The 27,735-nt window shown below is 47.7% G+C and overlaps 1 protein-coding gene across 1 annotated transcript in view; it reads left to right on the top strand.

Moving 5' to 3' along the window:
- LOC142466363 (uncharacterized) overlaps positions 1-27,735 on the top strand; it is a 790,214-nt gene that overhangs the window by 702,943 nt on the left and 59,536 nt on the right. The window contains exon 2 of the mRNA XM_075571215.1: positions 27,157-27,352. The gene's annotated coding sequence lies outside the window, so the exon portion shown is untranslated. The remainder of the gene's footprint in view (positions 1-27,156; positions 27,353-27,735) is intronic.

Here is a 27,735-nt window from a genome sequence, read left to right as displayed (position 1 = left end):
GGCTGTTTGCAGACAACACTGGCAGATATATATATATATATATATATATATATATATATATATATATATATATATCTATATATGAGTAAATATACACACACACACACACATACACAAAGATAGACAATTTGTGTGTGTGTATACACATATAGATAGAGATACAGAGATAGACTACAGATATATTCATACACACTTGCAGATCTGTTATTGTAACCAAAAATCATACATGATCACATGCCAACATTATGAACTATGAATGAAGATTAAGGTAAGTAATGTCTTACAGAGTTAAGACACCAGAAAACATAACATTAAAATGTATGCTGTTATATGGGTACTTACAAAAAGTTGTATGTAAATAATATTAGCATGAAATGACTATCTACATTACAAAAATAACCCAGATACATCTCATACTGAACAAGAGCTAAGTGAATGTCATCTTCCATTAACATGCCAAGTGTGTAATAATGTGTTAACATTAATCAACTGATGATTAATAGATATTCATATGTTATAAAATATGCCTTCACTCATTCAGTCAATGAGCATTTATAAACATTCATGTGTACAAGGACATACTTGAATGTTTGCAAGCATCTGTACATGATCATATATACACTATGTATGAAAGAGTCTGCAGTAAACAACACCACTACACAAAATAATTTAGTGAATGTGCTTATTTATTTTTGTTTATCCTTTGAGAGATAGTCACAGGCCTGCTTGTTGGCTGTTGTGTTTGCCTTTTCCCTGTGCCAAGTACTCTCGCCTTAACTGTAGCACTTGTACTGGCCTGTGGCACTTCAGGGGCACTAAGTGTGGGCTGTGGCACTTCAGCGGCACTGAGTGTGGGCTATGGCACTTCAGGGGCATTGCTTGTGGGCTGTGGCACTTCAGGGGCACTAAGTGTGGGCTGTGGCACTTCAGGGGCACTAAGTGTGGGCTGTGGCACTTCAGGGGCACTGAGTGTGGGCTGTGGCACTTCAGGGGCACTGAGTGTGGGCTGTGGCACTTCAGGGGCACTGGGTGTGGGCTGTGGCAGTTGTGAAACACTTGAGAAACATTGCAACAGTGGTGGTGGAGCACTTTCTTGTGTTTGTGTTTTTGTCTTCTTCCAAAAGCTGGTGATTAGTAATTGTTGCCCAAACTTTCTTTTGCGTGTCTCATTTGTAGGTGTCGGTTCCATATTTTGAACAGATGATGTAAGCGGTTGGATGTTGACAGGGACCTGCCAGAACTTGCACCTACTGTACCGGTATCATCCTGAAGTGGGGAATGAAGAAGTGATGACTCTTGAGAAAAATTAGCAGCATGTAAAGATCCATCCTCTGATGGGGTAAAGTGGAATTGTTGTTCTCTTGCTGTACTCCGAAACTGATTGGCTTCGCTTACATTCAGAACTAGTGCTTGTAATGTCCTGTCTAGATTTTGGATTATGACATTTTTAATTTGTGACATTTCTGAGATTGACATTTCATGCATCCTTTCATGCAGTGACATCATTTCTGAAAGGCGACGATTTTCTTCACCCAAGATTCGTTCTTCAGAAGCTGCAATAGCTGAGTAGGTGTCACGAGCAGGAGGACTTGAATGCTGTGTTAATCCAGGAGTGTCAACATCTTCATGGTCACTTGAGTGAATTTGTCCTTGAGCGACAACATCTGGTTCAACAAATAAATAAAGATATTATGAACTGACATGGAACTTTCACTTTTTTTTTTACTATAATGATAGTTGTTCTCATAGTGGAACACATAACATGTTTCCATAATTAATTATTTATGTCCAATTAAAAGATGATGCTTGAAGCAACAATGAAGTTTCGACTCAGTGTGAAAGAAGAATGAATTCAAGTTTGTTGTAACATCACAACTCCTAGCTGATACTTGAAAACAGACATAATACATGTTGTCATGAAACACTACATCTCCTGTGTCAATAACTGATCTGAAGTTCATTACATGTGAAAGGCATTTATTTTGCATGGCAAATGAAATGCTTCCAATGTACACATTATATGGGCTGCACCTGATACACTCACCTTCCATTCTTGATGATGACCTTGATGAGACAGGTGACGAGACGTGTTCAGTGTCACGTGCCACAGGTGAAACAGGAGCTGTCGGACCATCTATATAGAAGAATAACATCAGAATTTCATTGTCATGTGTACATAATTAACATTAAGTATCTGTACTGGGAGTACTTATGGCTAAATATCAGCATCCCGTAACGAAATCACTATTCTATGGTTAGGGCAATCTGTATATTATCCATCTTAACATAAATGTACTGCACCGACACACTTTATTCGAGCAAATACCCAGTATGTACCTGGCAGATACCTGGAATGCGCCGCTCCTCACCTCTGACAAGCCCCGTTGCGTTTGCCTTCCCAGCCTGGGTTCATGCCTGGCTGACGGGCGGCTGATCTGTTAAATGATAATGATTAGGATTTAATAGGCTGCAATGCTTCGCGTGTCTACCAGATGGCATAAATTCATGAATTGTAATGCAGTATATATATATATATATATGGAAAATAGCTGAAGCGCTCAAATGCAGGTATATATCAAAATGATAATAAGCCAGACCACTGTACCAGGGTACTAACAATTGATATAGTACCTATTGTGTCATATAATGGGTACTATCCTCCTGAAGACAGGTGGTGTGTGGTGCAACCCACTCACCATATGTCTCATTGGCAAGTTCCCCTGAAAAATATGCAAATACTCACATCCTGGTAGGGCAGGCAGGCAAGCTGTGCAGCTACTCAATGCAATACAGGGAAAAGGGAGACCAAAAAGCGCACCAGCACAAACGGAGCAGGAAAAAACCAGAACAAAAAAATGATTAAAAGGGCACTTTAATGTGGCAAAAGACCCATCCAATGCATTTCGAACGTCGCAGCGTTCTTTTTCAAGGAAGGAAGGAAGGAAGGCGGCTGATCTGTTAAATGATAATGATTAGGATTTAATAGGCTGCAATGCTTCGCGTGTCTACCAGATGGCATAAATTCATGAATTGTAATGCAGTATATATATATATATACTGTGCAGTATTGCAGCCAGCGGGAATAAAATGCTTCAATCCCTGCCTGGAAAATAACCCAATGCACTCGGGCAGAAAACAGTCACAAACCTCAATACACCCGGGTATACCCGAATTCGTGGGACTAGCCGAGCTCGAATAAAGTGTGTCGCCAGTGTACATGTGAAACTAATCGTCACATTTCTTTTAAACACCATACAACATACATACAATGTTCATGCAGGAATGCGTTATAAAATTAACTGGTCTGTTGTACATACACTGCATATGTTGGGTATTAATCTAGCTACAATAATGTACATCACTACCATGAAAGCAAAGTTGACTCTGCTTATAATTCAGCACCTAATTGTGGAAATGTGTATGAATGTTTTTATGATCTGTCAGAACATTTAAGAGAAGCAGGTGTAGCGCGCAATGTGGCTGACACTCAGCAACACATGCAGTGTGTCGCTCACAGATGGTACTGGTGTAAGAAGGTGGCATATCTATAACGTTACAATAATATATAACTGAAGAATGACTAACGTACGTTTTAATATATTGTGGACTGGTGGATGAAAGTAGTAAGATAATTACCATTTCTAATGAATGTGAGGAACTTCTGTACACCTTGTCAGCTTCTAACAACTGTAGTCCCTCCCCCAACACTTGACACCACCATGACCTCTTAGCTGCTTCTACCATGACCCTGTGATCTGACTCTCTGCCCGACACCACCCCCTCTGTTCACCTCTATCCTGTGATTACATATTAATTGCAGCTGGTTTCTGTCAGGAATCGGCGTTCTCCTCGCTCCCCACACAGAGCACTCCCTCCCCGCAGGGAGCCCCTGGACACACAAAACAATCCTGCCTTACCGGCCTCCACGGCTCCTCGCCTCTGCCGCCGTCGCGTGATCACTCCCTTCGGCGATTCCTCTGCTCAGCGCCGGGCGCGCCCACGCCCTCCTGCACGCACACCTGCACCATCCACTGGCTCGGTTCACACGCGTACACTAGTTACGGAGCACGCTCAGTCTGCACACTCTTATTCCCGTCCCCCGGACCTCAGGCTCCGTCCCCGCACACTGCACGGGCATACTCAGGTTACTAACAAGACTCATCTGGCCTGTTATGCCTGCACCAATCTGCAGTGTCTCCCTGTAGCTCTTCCTGTCCCGCCTCCGTTCCTAATTGGACCTTCCTGCTTTATCTGGCTCCTCTCTGCTCTCAGTCTTTGCTCGACATAGTCTCTGTATGGAAGTACTTCTGTATTCTCTCAGTGTTTTCACAGGTTCTGACGCGGCTTGTACGACTAACCCCTCTGGCTCTCGATCTCGGCACTCCTTGAACAACGCCCTCTCTGGTAACCCCTTGAACATGGCTTGGACTACGACCAATCTCCACTCTCCACTCCCTGACTTCGGCAAGGCATTCTTCACTATCTCTACAACCGGTACCGGCAAGTATTCTCTACCTTACTACACCTGGCCTGGCAACGCTTTATACCACACTCCGGACACGCTCCCTTTGCTGCGGGTGCGTGTCTTACCACTTCCCCCTTCAGCTCAGGGGACGCGTTTGACCAGACCGAACTTCAACAGTTTCTCTCAAATCTGCTTCAGCAAAACCAGGCCATGGCGGATGAAATTGTGGCACTTGCACGCCAGGTCGCAGTACTCACAGACTGTGTACCGACCGCGACCTCGCCAGATGTAAGCCCCCACTCCGCAAGCGCAGTTAGCAGCTCAGATGTAAGGATTCCTCCCCCCAAGCCTTATGCAGGTGAACCGCAAGATTGTAGGGGTTTCCTAAACCAGTGTGAGGTGCAGTTTGAAATGGCCCCCCATCTCTACAATACTGATCGCAAGAAGGTAGCCTACATTTATAACCTCCTCACTGGCAGCGCCCTGGCTTGGGCTTCCCCAGTTTGGGAGCGACGTTCTGATCTTACCCAAGATTACCCGGCATTTAAAGCCGAGTTTCAACGTGTATTCGATTCTCCCGCTCGTCGGGAGATGGCATCTGTTTCTCTCCTCCAGATCACTCAGGGACGGCGAATGGTGACACAGTATGCTGTGGAATTCTGGACTCTAGCAGCCGAGACTAACTGGGGACAAGAGGCTCTCATCTCCGTATTCTGGCAGGGCCTGTTGGATCCCATCAAGGATGAACTCTCTCGCCAATCCAGGCCGGATCAATTGGAGGTCCTCATTGATTTGGCTGTCCGAGTGGATCAACGTATCCAGGTACGCCGCTCAGAGCGCCAGCGCACTCGCTTCCCTAACTTTCAAGTTCCGTTCTCCAGTACTCCCAGCAACACTCCTGCTCCCCCAAGTTCTACCACATCTCTTCGTCCTGCACTGGAGTTGCCTGAGCCAATGCAATTGGGGGTACAACGCATCCGCACACCGATACGGCAGTTCCGCCACGCCGGGGGATTGTGTTTCTACTGCGGATCCATGGAACCTCTGGTTCGGGAGTGTCCACTGCGTCCGGGAAACGGGAACACCCTGTGAGTACAGAAGGGCTCTCTCTGGGTGTAGTGTCTCCACGTCCCCTTTCTAAAGGTGAACTCCCTAAGAAACTTACATTTCCAGTCTCCCTTTCAGGCGATAAGTTCAAGACTTCTACCGCCGCTTTCATTGACTCAGGAGCTGGAGGAAACTTTGTGGATCTTGAATTCGCCAGGGTAAACCGCATACCACTCGTGAGGAAGAGGGTTCCCATTGCACTCGTCGGTATCGATGGACGTCCTCTTACCCCGGCCCACATCTCCTTAGAGACGGCTCCCTTGCTTCTGTCCTCACATCTTCACAAGGAGATCTTAGTTCTCGATGCCATTCACGCTCCTGGGATACCCATCACCCTTGGTCTTCCTTGGCTACAGCTTAACAATCCTCTCATTGACTGGACTTCCTCTGCTCCCATTTCCTGGAGGCCGAGGTCAGGTGAGACTCATCAACTGCTGGCCAATACCTCTGTTCCCGAAGTTATTCTACCTTCCATTTACCATCAATTCCGGGACGTTTTCAATAAGGTACAGTCAGACCTCTTGCCGCCACACAGGACTTACGATTGTCCGATCGATCTAGTTCCAGGTTACTCCCTACCCAAGTCCAAGACCTACCCCTTGTCGTTACCAGAATCTCACGCTATGGATGAATATATCCAGGAGAATCTCAAGAAAGGCTTTATTCGTCACTCCAATTCCTCAGCAGGGGCTGGGTTTTTCTTCGTCAAGAAAAAGAACGGGTCGTTGAGGCCTTGCATCGACTACAGGGGTTTGAACCACAGAACTATTAAAAATCGTTACCCCCTTCCCCTTATTACCGAACTGTTCGATAAATTACAGGGGGCCCAAAAATTTTCCAAGTTGGATCTACGTGGTTCCTATAACCTGGTGCGCATCAGGAAGGGGGATGAATGGAAGACAGCCTTCAACACGCGTAGTGGACACTACGAATATCTGGTAATGCCTTTTGGCTTATGTAATGCTCCCGCTGTCTTCCAGGATTTCATTAACGACGTCTTTCGTAAGGTACTCAATATTTTTGTTATTGTATACTTGGATGATATCCTGATTTTTTCCAAAGATCTCCAGGACCACATACGCCACACCTCGTACTTCCTTTCCCGTCTCCGTGAACACCATTTATACGCCAAACTGGAGAAGTGCACCTTTCATCAGACCTCTACTCCGTTCCTGGGGTACATCATTTCCGATGAGGGGTTTATGATGGACTCCGGTAAACTTCAAGCAGTCACTGAATGGCCAAGACCCAATTCTCTCAAGGCAATACAACGTTTTTTAGGGTTCGCTAATTATTATCGTAAGTTTATACGGAGTTTTTCCACCATTGTGGCACCCCTTACTGCGCTCACCAAAAAAGGAGCTGATCCTTCTGCTTGGTCATCCGAGGCCATCTCCGCCTTCGAGACACTCAAGGAAGCCTTTATATCCGCACTTTTTTCTGTCATCCCAACATTGAACTTCCCTTCGTCCTGGAGGTCGACGCTTCTGATTGCGGCGCTGGTGCCGTTCTTTCTCAGAGACCCACGCCCCAAGATAAGTTACATCTCTGTGCATATTTTTCCAAGAAATTCTCATCTGCCGAGAGGAACTATGACGTGGGTAACAGGGAACTTCTGGCCGTGAAGATGGCTCTTCAAGAGTGGAGACACCTGCTGGAGGGGTCGAAAGAGCCGTTTACTATTCTCACGGACCACAAGAACCTTCTTTACATAGAGAACGCTCGACGCCTTGGTCCACGACAGGCTCGTTGGGCTCTTTTTTTTTCTCGATTCGATTTTCACCTTTCCTATATCCCCGGGACCAAGAACATAAAGGCAGACGCACTCTCCCGAATACATTCTTCTGAAGAGAGGCCAGAGGAATCTTTGGAGACTATCCTTCCACAAGAGAGGATTCATGCCACGTCTTCTTTCAAGAATCTTGACAAGATTTTGTACTCCCAGAGACGCATTCCCAAGGACTTGGTGGTTCCCGACAACAAACCCTTCGTACCTTCCAAATTTGTTCCAGAGGTCCTGTCTTGGGGTCACTCCTCTAAATCTGCAGATCATCCAGGTTTTAAGAAGACTACTGATCTCATTCGTCGTAATTTTTGGTGGCCAAGGATGTCTCAAGATATTCTGGAGTTTACCCGCGCCTGCCCAACATGCGCTCAAAGCAAGACTCTCCGTCAAAAGCCTCAGGGTTTTCTGTTACCCCTTCCAGTTCCCGACCGCCCCTGGAGATTGGGCATCTCTTCTTTCTCTTCCGCCTATCATCCTCAGTCCAATGGACAAACAGAGAGAATCAATCAATCCCTGGAGAAGTACCTGAGATGTTTTATATCCGATTTCCAGGATGATTGGGCTCAACTCCTCTCTTGGGCAGAGTATGCCGTCAATTCTGCCAAAAACAAGTCCACCCGGGAGTCACCCTTCTTTATAAATTATGGGTTCCATCCTCCCTGTCTTCCCATCCCCAACATTCCTTCTGGAGTACCAGCCGTAGATGAACGCATTTCTTCCCTCCAAACCGCATGGTCCAGGATTCAGTCTACCCATCTCTACTCCTCCCGCAGATCGAAACTACAGGCCGATCGTCGTCGTCGTCCGGCGCCCAGTTACAAACCAGGGGATTTGGTATGGCTCTCCTCTAGGAATATCCACCTCAAGGTACCATCTCCTAAACTGGCACCTAAGTTCCTGGGTCCCTTCCCTATTTGTGAACAAATCAATCCCGTGGCGTTCCGGCTCCAACTACCACCCAGTATGAAGATTCCCAATGTCTTTCATGTGTCCCTCTTAAAACCATTTATCTCCAGTCACTTCTTTCCGGAACAGACTCGTAAACCGGATCCCATTACTGTACAAAATAACAAGGAATACGAAGTTCACTCTCTTTTGGATTCTCGCCTATCCAGGGGTCAGCTCCAGTTCTTGGTGCAGTGGAAGGGCTTTGGCCCTGAAGAGAGATCCTGGATACCTTCAAAGGACATTCATGCCCCGGCCCTTCTTAAGTCCTTCAGGAAAAAGTTTCCAGAGAAACCGTTCTTGGACCGTCCTGAGGCCGTTCCTGAAGAGGGGTGTACTGTCAGGAATCAGCGTTCTCCTCGCTCCCCACACAGAGCACTCCTTCCCCGCAGGGAGCCCCTGGACACACAAAACAATCCTGCCGTACCGGCCTCCACGGCTCCTCGCCCCTGCCGCCGTCGCGGGATCACTCCCCTCGGCGATTCCTCTGCTCAGCGCTGGGCGCGCCCACGCCCTCCTGCACGCACACCTGCACCATCCACTGGCTCGGTTCACACGCGTACACTAGTTACGGAGCACGCTCAGTCTGCACACTCTTATTCCCGTCCCCCGGACCTCAGGCTCCGCCCCCGCACACTGCACGGGCATACTCAGGTTACTAACAAGACTCATCTGGCCTGTTATGCCTGCACCAATCTGCAGTGTCTCCCTGAAGCTCTTCCTGTCCCACCTCCGTTCCTAATTGGACCTTCCTGCTTTATCTAGCTCCTCTCTGCTCTCAGTCTTTGCTCGACATAGTCTCTGTATGGAAGTACTTATGGATTCTCTCAGTATTTTCACAGGTTCTGACGCGTCTTGTACGACTACCCCCTCTGGCTCTCGATCTCGGCACTCCTTGGACAATGCCCTCTCTGGTAACCCCTTGAACACGGCTTGGACTACGACCAATCTCCACTCTCCACTCTCTGACTTCGGCGAGGCATCCTTCACTCTATCTCTACAACCGGTACCGGCAAGTATTGTCTACCTTACTACACTTGGCCTGGCAACGCTTTATACCACACTCCGGACACGCTCCCTTTGCTGCGGGTGCGTGTATTACCACTTCCCCCTTCAGCTCAGGGGACGGGTCTGGTCTGCGGGCAGCACCGGCGTAACAGTTTTACACACTGGTACATGAGCGAAATACAAATATGAAGTGAACTATATATGAACACAATTAAATACCATATGGTACATGTTCCTATTTATGCTCACATTATACTACATGAAGCGAAAAAAGAGCTTTCATAATACATAATGGAACTTGTTTGTGAAAATTATTCATGTTCGCCTTTCAATTGACAATATTCCATGCAAGACTTTATTACGCAGTAAGGGCCTGTTTGTATGTGTAACATAGATTATCACAAATATATATATATATATATATATATATTATATGTATATATGGATCGACACATACATGAAATAGTGAATTATGCATGTGTGCACAGACACAGTATAACGAAGAACACAGTGATGTTAAACATTACTGTGACAAAGAATGACTGCGGGTGTGCTTTGTGGTTATGCATGTTAACCCATTGTTTGTAAAAAGATTAGAACATACATTCAGCTTTCAACTATAGGGGAAAGATGTTGAATGCTTTGTAAAGTAGAAGGTTGCAGTGTGTGTTATTTGGAAGATCATTACACAGAAAACCTTCATGCAGGTCAAGTGGTGTATGTTGACTCATAATGATGTAAGCCACGATAGCTGAGCCAATACATGTTTCCAAACACACATAGATATTAAATATATATATATATATATATATATATATATATATATATATATATATATATATATATATATATATATATATATATATATATATATATATATATATAGTGCTCGACAAACCCGGTCGCCCACTCGCCAGGCGCGAACGGAAATTGGCCGGTGGCCAGCTACTTTTTCCCCCTGCTCTGCGCAAATTTTTTTTATTTTTTAAATAAATAAATAAATGCAAATATCCTCCTGGCTGATTGGCCAATTGGTCGTGACGCGGAATGGAGCCCTTCTCTGCAGGGGTAAGTAATGGCTGCTCCCTGTCTCCTGCCCGCGCTTCCCCCCTCATCCCCTCCAGTCTCCGCTCCTGTCGGGCAGGAGATGACAGCAGGGGATTTCCCCCCCTGTCCCACGGTTCCGCTCCTGTCCCTGTGGCTGCACGCGCGGGGCAGGAGATGACAGCAGGGGATTTCTCCCCCCTCCCCTGTCCCGCTTGCCCTCTGGTTCCGCTCCTGTCCCTGTGGCTGCACGCGTGGGGCAGGAGATGACAGCGGGTGATGTCTCCCCCCCCTCCCGTCCCGGTTGCCCTACGATCCCCGCTTTCCCCCAGTGCCCGTGGCTGCTCCCGATGCCAGCAGGGGTGTTCCCCTCGGTCCCCGTGGCTGTCTCCGCTTCCCCCTCCCTTTCCGCTCCCCCCTCCCACAAATGTAAAAATAAATAAATAACAAAAAAATATCCTCCTGGCTGATTGGCCAATTGGCCATGACGTGGAATGGAGCCCTTCTCTGCAGGGGTAAGTAATGGCTGCTCCTCGCGCGCTCGTTCCCTGTCTCCTGCTCGCGCTTCCCCCCTCATCCCCTCAATCTCCGCTCCTGTCCCTGTGGCTGTGGCTGTGGCTGTGGCTGTGGCTGCTTGCGCGGGGCAGGAGATGACAGCGGGGGATTTCCACCCTGTCCCGCGTGTGCTCCGGTCCCGCTCCTGTCCCCTGTGGCTGCACGCCCGGGGAAGGAGATGATAGAGGGGAATGTCGTCCCTCCCCCCCCCCCCCCGAACCCGCTTCCCCTCTGGTCTCTGCTCCTGTCCCCGTGGCTGCTCGCGCGGGGCAGGCTATGACAGCAGGGGATTTCCCCCCCCTCCGGTTCCGCTCCTGTGGCTGCACGCGCGGGGCAGGGGTGTTCCCTTCGGTCCCCGTGGCTGTCTCCACTCCCCCCTGACCCCCCCCCCCCAACAAGAGAGAGTGTGAGTGTGTGTGTGTGTGTGTATGAGAGAGAGAGAGTGGTGTGTGTGTGTGTGTGTGTGTGTGTACACGTGTAGGACACCAGAGGTAGTCATCCCCCCAATCAGTCAGTCATCCCCCCACCCCACCCAGTCAGTCAGTCATCCCCCCACCCCACCTTGTCAGTCAGTCATCCCCCCACCCCACCCAGTCAGTCATCCCCCACCCCACCCAGTAAGTCATACCCCCACCCAGTCAGTAAGTCATACCCCCCCACCCAGTCAGTCAGTCATACCCCCCCACCCAGTCAGTCAGTCCCCCCCCCACCCAGGTACCTGGACATTGAGGGTCTGCGGATCAAGTAAGATCCCAGGTGGGATTGCTGCTTTAAATATTGTGAAGCAGGGGTATCCAGGCACTAGTTAAGGGGTGCAGGAAACTAGTCATTCACATCTGGCTTTTTATTCTAGATTCGACATTTATACACACACACACACACGGACTAATTGTAGTATAATGTAATACAATAAATAAACTTATGTCAAAAACGAATGTTCTTACTAGGAATTGATTACATTTATTTCATTTATGGTTTTTTTAAAATGCGGGGCTGGGGGCGGGATTGGAGGCGGGACTAGAGGCGGGGTTGGGGCGGGACTAGGTGGCGAGTAGATTTTTTGGTTCGGCGAGTAGATTTTTGGGTGATTTGTCAAGCACTATATATATATATATATATATATATATATATATATATATATATATATATATATATATATATATATATATATATATATATATATATATATATATATATATATATATACACAGTGGTCGACAAATCACCAAAAAATCTACTCGCCGAACAAAAAAAATCTACTTAGATATATAGATATATATATATAGATATACAGAGATAGATATATATATATATGTATATATATATAGAGAGAGAGACATATATACAGATATATATGTAGGTATGCTTATATTTGGAACAAACTATAAGTTGCAGCGGAAATATAGATAAGAACTGTAACATACGACACGCGTAGTACAGTAACATTTGTCACCTGGTGGAAATTGAGCTGAATAAATTCCGATATCTCTGTCCCCTGGCAAACCCTCCACGACGACAGAAAGAATTTTTTCACGCATCTGCTCCTGCAATGTTGTTAACATTAGAGCTTGTGCTGGCGGCCCACCTCCAGTGGCAGAAACATGCATCCGTTGTGCTTGGATTTTTTTCTTTAAATTCGCCTTGATATCATCAAATCTCTTCCGACAATTTGTGCGGTTCCGACATGATTCCCACACGCAGACACAGACAATGTTATTTGGTCCCACATTTCTTTTTTTGAGGCTGAACTTGTCCGCCCTTGAAATACATACAAAATATATGACCTTACTAATTAATAGAAAGACGAACATTTTAAAAAACTGATACCTGTTCCAAGTGATACCAAACATGCTGGTTTAGGTTGAATATGTGTAGCACATGAGCATTTACGTGGAAACATACAAATCTAAGGAAGCGTGCATGAATATTGTATGAACTTTGGCAAACTTTTTTGACTGATTGTTATGGTCGTTTTAAAGCATGAAGGATTATGTGTGCAACAATTAACTTTAATTGATAGATATTAGAGATTAATAGTTTGATATTAACACATGTCACATGAGATAGGATAAAATGTCTTTGAACTATCAATGCAAAGATTGACTTACCTAATAAATGCCCATACAGTGAGTCATAGTGCTCCAAAATCCCTGTGACAAGAACTCTGTTTTCCTAATCATTGAAACGAGGATTACGTGGCCGCTCCACACATTTGTTCCGACCACGTACAGCCACAGAGCTTGGCTGCTGCTGACTGGACTCTCCTTCTTCCAATGGAAGAGACTCCAAAAGCGGGCCACCACCAACCACCCCACCAGACACCCCAGCAGCACCAGCAACAGACACCACAGCAGCACCAGCAACAGACACCCCAGCAGCACCAGCAACAGAGCCACCACCAGCACTCGCACTCCCAGCAACACCACTCGCACTCCCAGCAACACCAGTCGCACTCGCAGCAACAGCACTCCCCTGAATCCTACGTTCACTCAGACGCGTACTCACACGACTACCAGTACCACTCACACCAGCATCACTCCTCCCACGCCTTTCGGCCATACCTATAGCACTCACAAAGAACAGAAAAGAAATTTAAACACAATCGCACTGAACACTTACAAACTGAAAACAAGACAAAGATGTTAACAAAACAACACAGGACAAACCTATGACAATACACAGCAACTCTCTCTGTCAATCTGAAATATGCAAATCGCCCAGCTCTGTGTGTCTCTCTCTGTCTCCCAACAACACAGAGAATGAATAAAAATACACGCTGCCTTTAAATGGGCCGCTCAATCAAAAACATGCTTGCTTCGGCAGATTCAGCAAGAAGTTTCATTGGCGAACCTAACACCACCTTGCCATGCACGCCGATACCCTTGTGTGTGATCGGCAAATCATCGCCAGAGTGGGAACAAATGTTTTCGGCTTGATTCGGCACTTATTGCATACGGGGAGGGAAAATCGGCAACATCATGCCGATAAGGAACACTTGGCAAGAGGACTTTTTCTGCGCTTACTGCATAGAACACTATGATTGTTGGACTTGTCAAGGGAGAGGACAGGGGGGGAGGAGGTTTAAGGTATTCAATCTCCTGGTCATGTTTCTCTTCTTGTCTGAGGGGCTGGGTCCAGGTCTAGGCTCGCGGTACTCCCCTCTGGGGGGGCACGGAGTTGTTAATCTAAGGGGGTGGGTGGAGTGTGGGGCCAAGGGGATGAGGGGGATGGGTTGGGGGGAAGGGTATGGTAGGGGGGGGCAGGTAGGGAGTGTGTGGGGTAGAGGGGGTGTGACGGTAACTTTGTGACAGGCTATTAATAATACACGCCAAAAATATAACTGGGTTGAACTGAACGAGGCTTAGATATGATACAATATAATTTATTCCTTGAAAAAGGTGAACACACAAGATATACAAATAACAAACAAAATATGCACTTACTTAAAGTTGGAATTATGAAATAATCACGAATCTTGATTAGCAGTTCATACAGCAATCTTGAATATCACAGAAGACACGAAAGACAATAGCCATAGGGTGAGCCTGGTTCTTATACAATTATTTCCCATTGAACACAACCTAAACCCAGCCCCTCTCATAAATCAGTGGTGAGGTTGATAGTTTACCCCAGAGTAAAACTCCTCCCACCCAAGGACGTTTAAAAACTGCTTTTCCTATCTAAATAACTTCAGTTCAGTAAAATACTTACTGGCACGCGAGACATATTAATAAATTCCGGCACGCATGATGCTCCCAATGAGACTAAATATTACCGTGTAATACTAAAATTAAGAGAGATATTAATATCTGTCTCTTAGGACCTGCTAGACATCATGTGTCTATAATCGTTATTTGCGGCTCGGTCCCCTGGTTACACATATGTAATTTTTAGCATGTTCAGCCGAGGACATCTCATGGTATTCTTATATTTAATAAGGTCACTGTGGACGGACGTTCACAGAGGTACGCAATTAGGAGGCTTTATAACGTGAAATTATAATAGGCTTTATTCTGCCTGTTCCTTTTCATCAGGAAAATTATCCAAACACAGGGGGGGGGGGGGAACAAAGCTTCCATTCACTTGGGAGTAATTCTAGTGAAAACACTATGCAACCAATTCACATCTCCCTAGTCAAGCATTTCTCCCCAGCCCCAAACATAGCATGAAAATAAGCAGATACAGTATAAGCAGTCTCTTAATAATGAAAGTCTTATCTGTTTATCAGCTGTAGAGTAAGCTTCCCTGCTCTCCTGGAACCGCACTGAGGTTTAGAAGTCTTATTTGGGCCTTGTGTCTTGAAAGCAGCTCTGCTAACTTTGGCAGAGCTCAAAACAAGTGTGTCTCCAAGTTCAGCTCAGGTGTCAGCTAAAGAGTTCTCACTTCCTGTTTCAAAAGACAGGCTTTCTAAGCCATCTAATTCAGGCAGGTGGTGTTTAGTAATTAACTACAAGAGGTTAACCACCACACTGCTGGATTAAAGACTCATTACTGAACAGGGATAAGTCCCCTGTTACATACCTCCCCTATTTGTGGGAAGCTCGGGCTTACCACGGCCAAAGCCCATCCTTCCACTCTCATTCGAGATCTTTCTGTGACTTGAATGAGAGTGGATGGAGGAAGAGAACCTTCTGTCCCACTGGGATTGGAGCCCTTTCTACAGTTTATTTTTGTCTCCTCCCGAAGGTGCTTGAGATCAGCACTCCTCAGTCGCTCGAGGAGGACTTTTTCCACGTAAAGACTTCTTATTGCTTGCGCGGTCTTGAGATTTCTGTTGCGTCGGACACTCCTCGTTTTGTAGACAAAGTGTATGGCAACAGTTGTAGAGCAGTTAGGACTAGCCCTTGGAGTTTTCTGCTCTTGAAGCGGTCTTTCTGCAGCTTCTCCACACCACGGAGTCACCAGTTCAGCTTCTTCAGCTAAGGATTCTGCCCTCCTACCTCTGTTTGTTGCCTGTTGGGCAGCTGTAGGTTTGGCTAGTGCTTTCTTTGGTGGCTCAAACTTCGTATTTTTGTTTTGAAGTTGCATGGAGTCCCCAACTCTCACTGTACCCTTGTCCTCACGGGCATTAGTTACTGTGGGATACTGGTGCTTGGGCAGTGCCAATACCTTTTTCCGTATTGGAGGAATCTGTATCAGAGTCTCCTTCATATTCTGGAGCTCTGTAATTTTTGTCGTCAAGGTTGCCGCTGCGTCTGTTTTCTCCTTGGTGTACTGACTCAAGGGAATGGAACAGTCTCTCTGTCTCTCCAGCTCCAGTTTCTGAGCCTTCTCACGCTCCCTCTCATACAGAGTCACCTGGTATCGAAGCTCCGCCTCCAATGATGCTCTGAAGACATGCAGCGTGGCCTTTAGCTCCTCATACTGCTCTGTGGGGACGTACTGGGTATTCAGACGTTCCTGCAGTGCTTGTACCTCTTTAGCAGCCTGCAGCTTTTCTTCCAGCAGCGTTTGCTGCTTCTCCTCAGCATACTGGAGGTGTGTACGCAGACCTTGCAGTTGGTTCTGCAGTCGGTGCTCTGCTTCAAACATTTCCTCTTTTAAAAGTTTATTTATTTCTTTAAGAGCCTGCAGCTCTTCATTCTTTCCCTTGACGTATTCTGTCAACTCAGAATTTTCTTTTTTAATCTTAAATTTTCTCTTTTTTCAGTCTCTGTACTATTCAGGGCTTCCTTGCAGTCCACCTTCCATTTTTGCACATCTGCTTGGAGGCGGGCTGTCTCCTGGCGTGAGACTTCCATCTCCAGGTTTAAGTTCTGAAGCTCCTTCTGAGAGACTTTGAGATCTAAGTTAAGATGTAGAATAGTTTTCCTTGAAATGTCCAGCTCCTCAGTGAATATGTAGAATAGTTTTCCTTGAAATGTCCAGCTCCTCAGTGAGACTGTGTAGTTCCTTTCTGGAAACTTCCAGGTCTGTGCGGCAGCTGTTGGTCTCATGATGTGAGGCATCAAGTGCTCTGCGGAGTGTCTGAACCTCTTTCTGAGATACGTCCACTTCTATCCGGACACTGTTGATCTCCTGTTGTGAGGCATTCAGCGCTATGCGAAGAGTGTGAACCTCTTGCTGGAAGACTGTCATCTGCTTCAGTGCCTCCTCATACTTCCGCTTTAGCGTAGCCACCATTTTATCAGATTGGCTCTGCTTTTCATCCATGGCGGAAATAGTAGCCTTTGCAGTATCTAGCTCAGTCTTGAGATCGTCCAATTCTGTCCTGGCTAAAGAGTAAATTGTGAGCACATCTTTTTGTAGCCTCACGTTATTTTTCAGTAGCTCTGCGTAACCATCTTTCTTTTGATTCAGTTGTTCACGGAGTAAATCACAGTCACGCCTGGCAATTTTCAGGGCGTCTTCAGGGCTGGTCAAGGGATCGTCACTCCCTTTTTCCGGCTCCGCTTCCCTGGGATGACTGGTTGAGGGTTCCTCACTGTTGGCACCGGACAGACACTTCTTTGGGGTACACAACTTCTGCCTTGGGCCCTCTGGATATTCAGTTATACGTGGGACGAATTCTCCATTTTCTCTAGCCTGCAGGGCATCTCGGTCCCCCTTTTTCTCCACAGGATCTGCGGACGTGTCTGTTACTTCCATGGTAAGTGAAGAACCGCTTTTCTTTTTCTTCCTTTTTGATTTGGATGACACCGTCCCTTCAGGGATACTGGGGTCTCCATCTTCATTTGAAGTTTTAACAGCGTCACTGGATCCACCCGGCTTTTCTTGCAACTGTAATATTCGGTGATCCACTGCTCCCGCTCTGTCTCCTGCTGATCATATTCGTCATCAAAGGGAGCGGTCTTTTCTGTTCGTGCCGAGTTCAGGCACCCCCACCATTCTTGGGGTGTTTTGTGGGTGTGACTCGGTTCGGGTTCCCCGTAAGAGATGTCTTCCTCTTTATTGGACTGGAAGGGCCACTCTTCAGTGGGGTAGGGTTCATTACAGGAACGCTGCATCTTGTCCTCCATTTTTAGGTTATCAGGTGTCATTTTCTTCCTGACCTCAGGAGGCGCTATTGCAGCTGTTGCCACAGTATTTGCTAGAACCCACAATTGTGATAGTCCTACAGATGGGCATATTTTGCTTGTAGAGGTCATGGCTCTCACAGGCATCTCTGTAGATTTTATTTGCTATACACCATTTATTTGCTAGGTGAATCCCTCCGCTTCAGCAACAGAATTTGTTTTTCTGCCTGAGTTCAGTAATTTTCAGTCTCATCTTTGGGTATTATGGCATTCACACTTCACACTTTGGGTGTCTGTTTTGCTCCCAAGATAATAGGCATACTTTTTTACTTGCAGAAAAAAAAAAACATTCTTTGCAGTGGACTCAACACTCAGCAATTGGCTTTGAAAAAACTTTTTCTTTATAGGGCAATTTTACACTCAGCATTTGTTTGCTAAAAATACCCCTGCTTCAGCACAGTCTTTGTATCAATTTTCACACTTTTCACACTTTTCTGCATATACTCCATTCACAGCTGGTAGCCCTATGCGGTGTGGCAACCTTTATTTGCAAAATCAGTACCACTCGTGGGTCACCATCTGTTTTCACTGCTTCAGCGAAACTTTTGAAAACAAGAAAAACCTATCCCTTTTTAAGGGCTGACTCACTTCTTGAACCCTGACTATGGCTTGAAGGCAAAATCCCTATTTCAATGACCGTATTACACTTTGTGATAGGCAACTAAAGGTTTACCTGCTTCAGCAGTCTCTTGGGATTGGGGAAAAGAGTCCATCTGTGGTTTTGTAAGCTTTAGTGGTGTGTGTCCCTTTAAATCTGATCTCTGCTGCATGAGGGGGTTTTTTTTTTTTCCAAGTTGTTTAGACTGTTTGTAGGCAAAAAAGCATAACAAAAAAATTCACATAAAAACTCCGGTCCTTTTTAACTACAAGGACACCTCTTGTCCCACTTCTGACGACCATATGGACGGACGTTCACAGAGGTACGCAATTAGGAGGCTTTATAACGTGAAATTATAATAGGCTTTATTCTGCCTGTTCCTTTTCATCAGGGAAATTATCCAAACACAGGGGGGGGGGGGGGGGAACAAAGCTTCCATTCACTTGGGAGTAATTCTAGTGAAAACACTATGCAACCAATTCACATCTCCCTAATCACGCATTTCTCCCCAGCCCCAAACATAGCATGAAAATAAGCAGATATAAGCAGTCTCTTAATAATGAAAGTCTTATCTGTTTATCAGCTGTAGAGTAAGCTTCTCTGCTCTCCTGGAACCGCACTGAGCGTGCACAGAAAATCAGCATCCAGGTTTAGAAGTCTTATTTGGGCCTTGTGTCTTGAAAGCAGCTCTGCTAACTTTGGCAGAGCTCAAAACAAGTGTGTCTCCAAGTTCAGCTCAGGTGTCAGCTAAAGAGTTCTCACTTCCTGTTTCAAAAGACAGGCTTTCTAAGCCATCTAATTCAGGCAGGTGGTGTTTAGTAATTAACTACAAGAGGTTAACCACCACACTGCTGGATTAAAGACACATTACTGAACAGGGATAAGTCCCCTGTTAGAGTCACTCATTCTGATATCTCCTTGGGTAACCGCACCCCTGGCCCCCATAACCCCTGGTCAATAAATCCTTTGAAGCAGGGACTCGTGTGTAGAGAACATTTGTCACAGGTGCTAGATTTCACACCCAATGCTCCAGACATGGGCCTAGCTGTCTCTACCAGCAATATGTGTTTACATACACCAAACCCCCTCTGTACTTTTCACACCCAACTTCAATCAAGCCTTTTGAAGCCCAGATATTTCTGAAAAGATACCACACATTTGTATTTTCCTAAACTGCAGCTCATTAACCCCTTAAGCCCCAGTGTGTGTGTGTGTGTGGTGCAGACACTGGCACAGAAACAATACATTTATACAGGGGAATAAACAGTTGGATGGCTGAAGCAAGGCAAAAACACATTATTGGACCCCAGTCCAGTTAACCCCTTGCTTCCCAGGTGAGAGTAGAGGATGGCCGAATGGGGTGTAACCCCTTTAATCCCAGGCCAAATCCTCTCTCTCATGACAGGGGGGAACTTGGGGGAGGAGGTGGGGGCAGCAGCGAGTCAGGTTGGGTTATTTCTCTGTGTTGTCTCCACTCTGGGAGGTGATGCTGTAGGGCTAGTACATGTGTTATTGTGAGGTGGTGGGTGTTCTACTACCCTCCCCCTTGTGTTTTCCCTTTAATCTTTGTAAAGCCCGTGTAAGGTATGTTATGATCCTATTTAGTTGACCCTCTGGGCGCGTCATGTTTCATCAGGGAGAAGTCGTATGAAGATAGGGGGGGGGGGGAGGGTAGAGAGGGAGGGGGGAGAAATGGAGGGGGGGTGGGAAGGGAGGGGATCTGGGGTACATTGCTTAAAAACATACATTTCAGGAAGGGGATATCATCAGTAAAACTCTGTTTCTCTAGGACAACAATCTAAAATCTACATAACCAGGTATATTCTAATAACTTAAAATAACTTAACCAATTCTAGCTAACTGAAATTATTCATAGCTCCCCATTACAGACACTGCCGATTAGGCGTCGACTTCGAGTGTTCATGGGGTGCAACAATCAGGGTCCCAAGTGTCCTGAGGACTGTCGATCTCCGCGACGGGTCTCGGGAAAAGCAGTAGCTGTTTCTCTGCATCTCGAGGGTGGAAACACCATTTTCCCCTCGGCCGAGGGGAAGGGAGGGGAGCAGGGTGTAGTCTGCATCATGCCAGCTGCCTGGACACTCCTCGTGGCGAAGTCTCCCAGTATCTGGTCGTCCACAGCGGTTAGTCCCGTGTGGAGGGGTGCAGTACCGTCAGATGGAGAGGGACTATGCTAAAGAACATCACCAGCGTCATCCTCTGCGAGCAGTACCAGGGCACCTTTTGGTAAGGTGAGGCACCCTGTGTCTCCGATGTCCTGGAATGGGGGATTGTTCACGTCCCCAGGTGATCATCAAAGCGGGTGAGTGTCGCGGGAGTTGTTTCACTTGTCCCGTGTTTGCCTCTGCCCCGCCAATCTCTCTGAGGCTCTTACTGGTGGGTCTTCCATATCTCTGGGCCGGTTCCGGGTTGGTTCAGAAGCTCGGGCACCAGTAAGGTGAGGTCAAGGGCTTTCGCCAGCTGTTCCATGTCCTCGGGGTAGCGAATCTTGAGGAATTTCCCTTTATTATTTATAATGAGCTTAAAGGGAAACCCCCACTTATATTTAATGCCCTTCTCTCGTAAGAGCAGAGTGAGGGGGCGCAATTCTTTCTGGCGGTTGACGGTCAATTTCGATAGGTCGTTGTAGACCACGGAACAGGATGGTGTCACGCTCTCTGCAAGCTCCAATGAGCTTTTCCTTGGTGGAGTAGCTGTGGAGCCAGATAATCACGTCGCGTCGACGGTTCGTATCATCAGACCGCGGCCCCAGCGCTCGGTGTGCTCTGTCGATCTCTAGGTCTCGCTGGTCCAGGTCTCCACAGATTGAGGTAAATAAATCCGTTAAATATTCTTTTAGGTGACCAGGCAGGATCGCTTCCGGGATGCTGCGGATTCTTAAGTTCTGGCGGCGATCCCGGTTCTCTTGGTCCTCTAGCCCGTCCCTTAGTGAGTGGATTTCGTGACCCAGACGGATTATTTCCTCGTCTGCGTCTGATTGGTGTTTCAGGGCCTCTTCAAGTCTCCAATGTTGTAGTCCTCTCTTGAAGGCTTGTATATCGTGCTTGATCTCAGATACCGCGTCTTTAAGATCAGCTTGGAGGGATCTATATAGTTTGGCATGGAGCTCCTCGAGGAAGGCTTTTGTAATTCCCCCGTCCGGGGGAAGGCTTTTGCCGGGACTTTCGGGGTCAGGCGGTCCCTGCTTGTGGCCTCGTGCGCCAGGCGGGGATCCGCCATCTTATTTTTTAGCTCCCGCTTCAGAGCTCTGCTTTGCGGGAGTGAAATACTTAGATACTTCTTGAGCAGGCTGGTTCCTTGCCTTTTGTGACATGCCTGGGTGCTCAGGGGTTGAGAGGGGCACTTTGGGGATATTTTCGCCGGACGGAAAGTGCTTTTTAATATCGGTTATACGAGCGGGTCTCCGGAGCTCTCCCTTTACCCGACTGCTCCGGTTGACGTCATCGGCACGCCGCCGGCGCCTCTTCCTGTTTTAAAGGTCTTCCATGGTGTGTTTAAAGTTGTCACCTATTTTGTAACTACAAGACTTCCTCGGCTGTGTCGGAGGGATTCACCTAGTTTCTGTGGTAGGGCTATGGTTCAAGCATTTAGGGTCAGCCCCAACCCCCCCTGCCCCCGATCCCTGCTTGCTGCCTGGGGCGGGTGGTAGGCTGGGTGGGTCCCGCGGCTGCTGCCCAGGCGCTTCCCCTCCGTCCCACGCTGCTTTGCCACACGCGCAGTGGGGGGTGTTCCCCCTGGTCTCCGGTCCCCGCTCCCGCTCCTGTCCCCGCTCCCCCTCCGGTCCCCGCTTCCGCTTCCCCTCCGGTCTCCGCTTCCCCTCCGGTCCCCGCTGCCCCTCGGTCCCCGTTACTGCTCGTGCGGGCCGCGAGATGGCAGCACTGGTGTTCCCCCCTGGTCTCACGCTTCCCCTCCGGTCCCCGCTCCCGCTTCCCCTCCAGTCTCCGCTCCCCCTCCGGTTCCCGCTGCCCCTCCGGTCTCCGCTGGTCCCCGTTACTGCTCGTGCTGGCCGCGAGATGGCAGTGTGGTGTGTTCCCCCTGGTCCCTGTGTCTGTCTCCGCTCCCCCCCCCCCCCACAGAGTGTGTGTGTGTATATGGGATAGTGTGTGTGTATGTGTGTATGTGTGTATGGGAGAGAGAGAGAGTGTGTGTTTGTGTGTGTATGGGATAGTGTGTGTGTGTGTGTGTGTGTATATGGGAGAGAGAGAGAGAGAGAGAGAGAGAGAGAGAGTGTGTATGTGTGTGTATGGGAGTGTGTGTGTGTATATATGGGAGTGTGTGTGTGTGTGTGTATACTGCACCGACACACTTTATTCGAGCAAATACCCGGTATGTACCTGGCAGATACCTGGAATGCGCCACTCCTCACCTCTGACAAGCCCCGTTGCATTTGCCTTCCCAGCCTGGGTTCATGCCTGGCTGATGGGCGGCTGATCTGTTAAATGATAATGATTAGGATTTAATAGGCTGCAATGCTTCGCGTGTCTACCAGATGGCATAAATTCATGAATTGTAATGCAGTATATATATATATATACTGTGCAGTATTGCAGCCAGCGGGAATAAAATGCTTCAATCCCTGCTTGGAAAATAACTCAATGCACTCGGGCAGAAAACAGTCACAAACCTCAATACACCCGGGTATACCCGAATTCGTGGGACTAGCCAAGCTCGAATAAAGTGTGTCGCCAGTGTATATATGGGAGTGTGTGTGTGTGTATATATGGGAGAGTATGTGTGTGTGTGTAGAACACTAGAGGTACCCCCCCAATCAGTCACCCCCCCACCTAGTCAGTCAAAGTCACTCAGTCAGTCATCTAATCCCCACCCAGTAACCCCCCCGTCAGTCATTTACCCCCCTAGTCAGTCAGTTACCCCCCTAGTCAGTCAGTTACCCCCCTAGTCAGTCAGTTACCCCCCTAGTCAGTCAGTTACCCCCCTAGTCAGTCAGTCAGTTACCCCCCCCTTAGTCAGTTACCCCCCCCCCCCTGGTCAGTTAGCCCCCCCCAGTCAGTTACCCCCCCCCCCCAGTCAGTCAGTTACCCCCCCCTCAGTCAGTCAGTTACCCCCCCATCATTCAGTCAGTTACCCCTCCCCAGTCAGTTACTCCCCCGGTCAGTTACCTCCCCAGTCAGTCTGGTACCCCCCCCAGGTCAGTCAGTTACCCCCCCCAGTACAGTCAGTTACCTACCCCCCCAGGTCAGTCAGTTACCTCCCCCCGTCAGTCAGTTACCTCCCCCCCGTCAGTCAGTTACCCCCTGTGGCAGGACAGCCAGTACAGTCAGTTACCTACCCCCCCAGGTCAGTCAGTTACCTCCCCCCAGTCAGTCAGTTACCCCCCCAGTCAGTCTGGTACCCCCCCAGGTCAGTCAGTCAGTTACCCCCCCCCCCCCCAGTACAGTCAGTTACCTACCCCCCCAGGTCAGTCAGTTACCTCCCCCCGTCAGACAGTTACCTCCCCCAGTCAGTCAGTTACCCCCCAGTCAGTCTGGTACCCCCCCAGGTCAGTCAGTCAGTTACCCCCCCCCCCCAGTACAGTCAGTTACCTACCCCCCCAGGTCAGTCAGTTACCTCCCCCCGTCAGTCAGTTACCTCCCCCCGTCAGTCAGTTACCTCCCCCCCGTCAGTCAGTTACCTCCCCCCCGTCAGTCAGTTACCTCCCCCCCGTCAGTCAGTTACCTCCCCCCCCGTCAGTCAGTTACCCCATGTGGCAGGACAGCCTCGCGGCGGGGTCAGTAAGACGCTAGACACAATGGGAAACGTTCAACTATAGTGGTTTATTAGCCACAACCAAAATAAAGTACGGGTGCACTGTCCCTTTAAAAAACTACTTTCTAGAAAATAAAGCCTGTTCCCGTTAGGGAAACTAACTCACTTCTTGAGCCCTTACTAACAGGACAGCCAGCTAATCTGGTCATGCCCAAAACATATGCTACACAAAGGATAACCAATAAGCATAATAATAAAATTTTATCTGTAGTGCAGCTCCAACAGCAAACAGGTTCACTTTTCCAGGGAGCAGGCTGTGTCCAGCTCGCAGCAATCTGTATCTTTATCCTGGGTTGGGTCCCAGCTGGTCCCAGCAGCAAAGCTCCTCGCAGGACTGGGGGACCAGAGCAACGGCAACGGCTTCCCAGCCGGGAGAGTTCTCTCCACCTTCCTGTGGAAAAACAAGCTCCTTCTGTAACCAACTTCCTGCTTTTTAAACCTGCAGTCTCTCAGGCCTCCTGCTTAATTAGGCTGCAGGTGTATGCAGAACTCCAACTGTAGGTTAACTGGTTTAGTGCTGGAAAATACACACATCCTCCATTCCAGCTTAATGTGTCAGTGACTCTGTCATACCCCCCAGTAAGTTAACCCCCCCCAGTCAGTCAGTCAGTTACCACCCCCCAGTCAGCACGTTACCCCCAGTCAGTCAGTTACCCTCCCCAGTCAGTCAGTTACCCCCCCCTGTCAGTCAGTTACCCCCCCCCCAGTCAGTTACCCCCCCCTCCAGTCAGTTACCCCCCAGTCAGTCAGTAACCCCCACAGTCAGTCAGTTACCCCCCCAGGTCAGTCAGTTACCCCCCCAGGTCAGTCAGGTACCCCCCAGGTCAGTCAGTTGCCCCCCAGGTCAGTCAGTTACCCCCCCCCCATCAGTCAGTTACCCTCCCCCCGTCAGTCAGTTACCTCCCCCCCCGTCAGTCAGTTGCCTCCCCCCGTCAGTCAGTTACCCATCCTGTCAGTCAGTTACCCCCCCATCTCTCTCCTCTCTCTGTCTCTCCCCTCTCTGTCTCTCCCCCCTCTCTGTCTCTCCCCCCCTCTCTGCCTCTCTCCCCTCTCTCTCTCCCCCCCTCTGTCTCTCCCCCCTCTCTGTCTCTCCCCCCTCTCTGTCTCTCCCCCCTCTGTCTCTCCCCCCTCTGTCTCTCTCCCCCCCCCTCTGTCTCTCTCTCCCCCCCTGTCTCTCCCCCCCTCTCTGTGTCTCCCCCCTCTCTGTCTCTCCCCCCCTCTGTCTCTCCCCCTCTCTGTCTCTTCCCCCTCTCTGTTCTCTCCCCCCCTCTCTGTCTCTCTCCCCCTCTCTGTCTCTCACCCGTCTCTGTCTCTCACCCACTCTCTGTCTCTCACCCCCTCTCTGTCTCTCACCCCCTCTCTGTCTCTCACCCCTCTCTGTCTCTGTCTCTCTCCCCTCTCTGCCTCTATCCCCTCTCTGTCTCTGTCTCTCTCCCATCTCTGTCTCTCTCCACTCTCTGTCTCTCTCCCCTGTCTCTGTCTCTCTCCACTCTCTGTCTCTCTCCCCTGTCTCTGTCTCTCTCCCCTCTCTGTCTCTGTCTCTCTCCCCTCTCTGTCTCTCCCCTCTCTGTCACACTCTCTCTCTGTATCTCTCTCTCTCCCTTCTCTGTCTCTCTGTCTCTCTCCCCTCTCTGTCTCTTCTCTCTCACTCTCTGTCTCTCACTCCACACTCTCTCTGTCCTCACACTCTCGATCTGGATATCTTATTTACCCTGTATATCGTAACTGCCTATACTACACCGAAATAACCTATACTGCTTTCTTCCAGATCCGACTCAAGCTTCACACGGGAGGCATCAGAATCCCCCCTAACCCAGAAGACAGGTAGGGAACAACCCTCTCCAATGTATAACATTGCGGGAATAAGGGTACCTGGACATTGAGGGACTGCGGATCAGGTAAGATCCCAGGCGGGATTGCTGCTTTAAGATATTGTGAAGCGGGGGCATCCAGACACTGGTTAAGGGGTTCAGGAAGCTATTCATTCATACCTGGCTTTGTATTCTAGATCCGACATTTACACACACACACACACACACGTAACAAGGACTAATTGTAGTATAATGTAATACAATAATAAACTTATGTCAAAAACGAATATTCTTACTAGGAATTTATTTTAGTTATGTATTTTTTTAAAGCGGGGGCGGGACTGAGGGTTGGGGCGGGACTTGGGGGATGGGGACTAGGTGGCGAGTAGATTGTTTGGTTCGGCAAGTAGATTTTTGGGTGATTTGTCGAACACTGTAATATATGTATATGTTATGGTGGGTAAATATCTCATTATCCAACCCCAGTAAGTGTGAATATTTCTGTAATGTTATTTGCTTAATGTACTGTCTGTTCTGCTCATAAGAAATAAAGTAATTCAGTTTACTATATCCTAATCTTGTTCAATCTGGCCTGGTTATTATATATATATAAATTCTGTTCTCTCGTGACAGGCATATATATTAATTGTGCTCATTTGCATGTCATTTCCCAGAATCCCCTGCTGCAGTGGAAGTGCTGTGTGCTGGGTGATAATGGTGAAAGGTGGAGTTGCAGACCTTCTAAGACATGCAAATGAGCATACAGTAATATTTCCATTTGCTATATATATCTCTATATCTTTACGTGTGTGTGTGTGTGTGCAGTACTTTAGTTGTATTACAGCCTCAGGGGTTATGTCATATCCAGGTTACCTCCTTCATAACAACATTGGCCAAAAGGGAGGAACTGAAGCAGCTTTACTGAAGTATATTAAGGACCAGGAAGAGTATACACATCTACATGCAGAAGAAACTATCTTTCCCTAGCACAGTGCCTGGGAAATGTTACTGTCTTGTTTCTTCTTTAATCTACACAGTATGTGACAAGTGATCCAGTTTGAAGTCTAAAACTACAACTCCCATGATCCCCTTACTACAACTCCCATGATCCCCTTAGTGTGAGCATGCGCAGTAGGACCCAGAGCTGTGACCCGGATGTAGTCAGTGTCTCCACTTCCAGGAAGAGACGATGAAGAAATAAAGTGTTGGAGGAAGCACACAGGAGCCTTTTCTGTAAGTAACTTACTTTGTATTCAAAGCATCAGAGCAGGTATATGCAAAAACCATACACATTACTGCAATAGTGACACTAACAAGGGGTAACACAATCACCACTTACTAGAGTTGCAAGGTGGCTTGTCCAGAAATACTTGACAAAAGGTGTATTATATCATTATTATATTATAAGTATTATAGTGGATTGTGTGGATGTAGTTACTTTACATTCATCTGCTAGTATGTGATTTACCCCAACATTTGTTAACTGGAAATTGCTTTTCTTTGATTCAAGCAACTATATATGTACAGTATGCATCTATGAGTTGGTACTTATGCCTCTATCTGCGATTTGTTTGTCCTTGCTAATGTGAATGTATTATTACTTGATATCATTATTT

This window comes from Ascaphus truei, chromosome 15 (genome assembly GCF_040206685.1).
Source record: "Ascaphus truei isolate aAscTru1 chromosome 15, aAscTru1.hap1, whole genome shotgun sequence".
Lineage (NCBI taxonomy): Eukaryota > Metazoa > Chordata > Amphibia > Anura > Ascaphidae > Ascaphus > Ascaphus truei.
Note: the sequence above shows the minus strand (reverse complement) of the source record. Positions and strands in the feature narration are given on the sequence as shown.